Here is a 6,000-nt window from a genome sequence, read left to right on the forward strand (position 1 = left end):
CCTTCCACCAGCCTGATGTCTTTTTCCTTATCTGGTTTCCTGAGTTGCACACAAGTAGTGAAGTGAAGGACCAGATGAGAAGGCAAGAAATGTGGAAAATGCATAAATATAGTTGCAAGTATAGAAAACTTCTGGAAGGACCTCATGTTGATTGGGATTGAATGCAGGAAGGGTTAGGCAGAGGCAAATTCAATCCAAGAGGTGAAAGGTTAATATTGGTGGCCCAAGATAGTGGGCTACATACACACTGGTTTACAAAGTCAATTGAACATGTGGGAGAAACAGACAAATGTAGATTTCGTAAAACTGAACTGGAAACAGTCGCACACCTCTGGTGGTATATATATGGTGATATACTAATGACAGAAGGACTGTATACTGAAAGGAATAATAATGTGTGTTGCACTGGGGATTGTGCAAACATTATGGTATTGAAGTGGCTGAAAAGCACTGGAAACATGAGCCACAAAGCATCATTCAAAATGATGAAGTTTATATCACATGGGATCACCCATTACCAACAGTTCAAAAGACAGATGGTAGAAAACCGGAAATAGTGGTCCATAAAAAGAAGACAAAAATAGCATTGATCATTGAAATGACTACAGTGTGTTGTGTACAGAGAGACACAAAGTCATAAAATATCAGGATCTGCAGGCAGAAACAAGAGCAAGAGCAATGTGGAAGAAAGATACCCACACAGTTCCAATAGTAGCAGGAGCAATGGGTCTTATAAAAAAGAATATACAGTCATATTTAGATATGTTACCAATCCATGTAACCCCATATGAATTGCAGAAGGAGTCTTTACTGGGCACATTGCGGGTACTGTGAAGAGCATTTCCTGGCTAACATCAAAGACTGAAACAATACTAATTTCATGAACTGTAATCGTACTTTGACTTAGGAATGGGGTCCATTCCTGTCATGGTATTAAAAACCCAAAAGACTTGCAGAAATTAAAAAAGTAGTGAATTACTGTTATACTATTTAATAGTTGACTGTCATGTGCATATGGAAGTCTCAAGGGGATAAGATTTGAGTGCAGACTTAGAGGAAGATATGGTTGTATATTTACTTATCTGGTGCTGGTGAGGAGTGAAAGAGCTTATATGTAGAGATGAAAAAGACCTTTGATAATATTTGTAGGTAAGGGGTGCCAGAAGTACGTAAAGTATGTTTGTGAGAATGTAGAGAAGTCTTTTGAATTTCATGTATTTAAACAATGGTTTTATCGAATGAGAACCTAAGTTTAATGTTTGATGATTAGCTTGGTAGTTTAATGTTTGATGATTAGCTTGGTAGTTTAGTTTAATGTTTGATAATTAAATTTATGATTAGTTTGAGATTAATTTGATTAGCTTGATTAGCTTTTAGATTAGCTTGGTAGTTTAATGTTTGATGATTAGCTTTTTAGTTTAATGTTTGATGATTGGTATGTGTGATGATTATGATAGTAGTTTAAGTTTAAATGTGTGATGATTAGCTTGGTAGTTTAATGTTTGATGATTAGCTTGGTAGTTTAATGTTTGATGATTAGCTTGGTAGTTTAATGTTTGATGATTAGCTTGGTAGTTTAATGTTTGATGATTAGCTTGGTGAACTATTTGCAGTTATTTGGATTTTAACCCTGTGATACAATGTTATTTATTTCTGAGTGCTCTGTGCATAATCCAGAAATTTTGTTAAATAAATCTGCAGATTTCTTGCAGATTTCTTTAAGAAGTATTATTTAGTAGAGGTTGTGCATAATGTAGGATGGGAAAGAAAGCATTTTGTTTAATAGATGATGTGATTCTTGGGTTATATGATAATAGATGCTGTAGCAGATTTTTTCTATGTCTTTTTTGTCCATAATGCCAGCCCAGATGTCAGTTCTTACTTATTTATCCAACCCATTTTTTTCTCCTTGGATGAAAACTGATCACTAAAGACCATCATGCAGCCATTATGGGTTTTACATGTCCAAGCATCACATCTCTGCAGTGGCCTCATAAGCTGGAGATGCATAGTATTGCCACTTTGATATGCTTACTTCTGCATATACAATTAAACCTGACTACTTAATTGATGTACTGGTTTGCAGGTATGTATCTCAGCCTTGCATCCGACATTTGCTGTGACACCCATTCGTCCCTCTGTGTCAGTAACCCAGTTTAGCTAAAGTTTAACTATTAGCTGACAGACATTTAAATATGTAGGTGCTAACTTTTAATGTAGAATAATTTAATGTTTGACTGAGGGTAGTATGTTGCTAAGATTTCACCAGCGACTGCTTTATCCTGTATGTGTAACAGAGCACTGCATGTCTTATTTTTCCAGGTTGGCAGTTTAGTACCTTCTATAATGATTTTGTTTTGATTTTTCTAGGAGTCAATGCTGTTTTGTGTATTCTGCATTAACTTTGTCAGCCACTTATTTGAGTTAATTCCTAAGGATACAGCGTTCTTCATCAAGAAGGAAGACTTTACATTTTCTTTACTTATGCCAGGGTCTATTGCTACTGTTTTTCTCAGATGCAATTGTCATGAAAGCGAAGACCTTTTTAATTATTTCGTACTCAATGGGAAATAATTTAATCTGCCGTATGTTTAGGAAAGTGCATCCTATACTTTGATTTGTGACAGTATTTTTTGCATGTATTTCCAGTCATTGTTATGTCTTTAAGGATGATTTGATTTAAATAGTTTTCTCAGGAAGCTGAAAGTTGGTAGTGGCACTTGGAGACATGTTCATCAAAACATACCTAAAAACAAATTCCAGTGTCATGGCATAGAGGGATAAAGCACTGACTGCAGCCCAAGCAATGCAGGCTTGATTAGAAAGTCAGGTGTCCAAGATGGTGGCAGGGGAGTATTACTGGCCCATCTTGGGGAAGGAGGGTTCACACTCAGGAGAACTTTGCAGATGTTCTCCATTGTAAGTCTGCCCAAGGATGTCATTGGTGTGTGGGAAAGCAAATAGTCAGCTAAGGGAACCAAAACATTTGCTAAAACAGAAGCACACCAAAACACTATAATGCCTGATTTTCTCTGTTTTGCTGTATCATAATAGCTGCAGGTATTCTTCCAACTAATCTAAAGAGGGACAAGGTCCATATCTAATTTATTTCAGTAAGGAAAGATAACCAATAAACAACCTGAGAAATTTTGATCTTTTCAGAAAGGTTGGATGACCTTTAGGTGGAAGGTACTTGCAAGTATGGGACTGCTATAATTTATTAGGATGCAGGTTAAACATGTTTTGCTTGGTATTTTCTATGTCAAGTTCTGTAACTTTGGAAGGTGCTACCATAATATGTCTGGGAATGTTCCATATTGACCTGTTTTAAACATTTTGTGCTCATTTTAAGTGATTTAAGCAATTTGAATTGTTACTCTAGACTAATGCCTAGCAGTTACTAAAGCAAATTAAGGCTATAAGCTGCTAACAAGCTTTGACCAGTGGTCTTGGGACTGGTGTTTGGCTCTTTCCACATCCACCTGCATACTGTGTGGCTCTGAGCAAATCACTCAGGCAGAGATTGCTCTGAGGTCTCCTCCTTGCAAAGGACCACTTCTATCATGTGGGCATACCTGGCTAATAGATGAATAAAATAAATGGTCTGCATTTGTAAGATGTCATTGCATTCACTTGCTTTATATTACTAACATTTTTTATTGTGGTGCTGAGTTAATACGTATTAAGTGGAAGTTTTCACTTTCTGTTTATTATCGTTGTAGATGACATTTCTAAAATAGACGTATTCCCTTGGTTTTTCGCAGTATATACATGTAGTGGTCTGCCTGGATGTACAAATATGGGTATATATGTCCATTTGTCAACATGTGTGTGCATACTGGTGTACCGCCAAGCCTTTGCCACTATACATATATTAACGATGTCATTTTTTAAATACCGTTACTGAATTATCACTTGTGACATAGGCAAATTTACATTTATATAAAAGTAATCAAACTGCATTAACAACTTCACGTTTACAAACATAATACTTCACATATATTGCTATATATCATGTAACCTAAGCAACATTACATAAGTTATTCAATTTATACCCCTTACTTTAAATAAGAAGCATCTTTATTAAATCATTACTTACAACATAGGCAGTCATACATTTATATACATGAAAACAAACCACACCAACACAATCCTAGTTGCAAGCATTTTACATCACAATCCATAATGACACACTCACAGTTGCATACATCATACATCATACATCACTTATAATCTACCCAATCACTTTCAGTCAAATATTACATAGCTCATTTAAGTCCTGCCTTCTTTTAAACCTCATTTCTCCTCTCTATCTATTAGGTTCATAGGTGTGTACTAGGCTAATGGCCTTGGAGCCTTTACAAGCTAAGCCCATACAAGTGCCCTGGCATTGTGCTGCCTGATGTTAGTTCCCAGTGCCTTTATCAAGTAGAGCCACTGGAGTGATCCCCAGGGTTAACTTTCTGTTACCCATCCACTCATCAAGATTTATCTTGAAGATGGACAGCGAGGTGCCCTGCTTGACATGTATGGGAAGTCTATTCCAGAGCATGGGCAGTCTCTGGGTGAGGAACCTGTCCCTCCAGCATGTTCTGTTGATTGTGGTAATGAGGTTGAGGTCTCTGGAGCATGTGGTGTGATGGGATTGGGATTTCTTTAGATGTAGCATTTCTAACAGAGCTGGGTCAGACATGGCTTTGTATGTCAAACAAAGATTGCCTCTGAGTAGGTGATATGAGGCAGAGAATAGCTGGAATCTTTTGAGTTTGTCCATGTAGGACATGTGTTTAAGGCCTAGGATCCTCTTCGTGAGGTACTTTGGTGGCCTTTCCAGCTGTTGCAGGTGTTTAGTGAGGTACATACCAAATGGGACATTGTACTCAATGACTGGCCAAATGAGGGAAGAGTAGAGGGAGATAATGACCACTTTCTTCCTGGATGCAAAACCCTTAGTAATGAGATGTGCCACATAGAAGGACTTTCTGACCACAGTGGCAATGTGGTGGTCGAAGAAGAGGTTGCTGTCAACCTGCATCCCCAAACCTGTTATAATGCCTTCAGTGTTCAGTGGTCTCCCATCGATGTCGTAATTAGTGGGAACTGAGTTTTTACCAAAGGGGATGACGGCACATTTTTCAGCATTAAGCTTAAGGCCATGGTTTCAATACCAGTCATTGGTCTCAGTTAGGCCTTTCTTTAGGATGTCTGCATCACTTGGGGAGGTAATAATGGATCCCAGCTTGCAGTCATCTGTGAACTTGGTCAGCCAGAGTCCCTTTGTGTTGGCCAGGACTTGTGAGAAGTAGATGTCGAACAGGAGAGGACCCAGGACCAATCCCTGTGGGACTCCACTCATGACTCTTTGGCAGTCTGACTTGGGGTCTACTACTTTCACGCTGTGTGTTCTATCTGTGAGCCATTTTTTTGCAACCCACCTAGTGATATAAGGGTTGATGCCTAGTTTGGTGAGTTTATCAATAATTCCCGAGTGAGGAATGCTATCAAAGGCCTTGGCCAGATCGAGGTAGGCTGTATGCACAGCCTTACTTTCATCCACAGCCCTAGTGACTGACTCAAAGAAGTCAACCAGGTTGAGCAGGCATGATCTCCCTTTCACAAAGCCAAATTGTGTGGGGTCTAGAGTTTGGAGATTTCCTATATCTTTGTTAATCAGGTCCATGATGTTGCACTCCATAGCTTTACATATCAGACTTATCAGGCTAATGGGGCAATAATTCCCAGGGTCTGTAGTTGCTCCCCTTCTATGTAGATGGATGACTGTAGCAGTGCACCATTCAGTAGGGACAAAGCCTGAGGTGAGGCTGTGACTGAACAGGGCACACAGATGTGGTGCCAGTTCACTTTGCAGTTCATGTAGAACACAGAGAGGTGTATTATTGAGTGCCATGGAAGTTGTATTCTTGGTCTTGAACAATGCAGCTTTAACGTGTGCTGCAGTAATGCTGGGTGCCTGGCAGTCTTCTGGTATTGTGATTGGCC

The sequence above is a fragment of the Protopterus annectens genome, chromosome 13.part0, assembly GCF_019279795.1.
Source record: "Protopterus annectens isolate FY-2018-M chromosome 13.part0, PAN1.0, whole genome shotgun sequence".
In the NCBI taxonomy this organism is placed as follows: Eukaryota; Metazoa; Chordata; order Ceratodontiformes; family Protopteridae; genus Protopterus; species Protopterus annectens.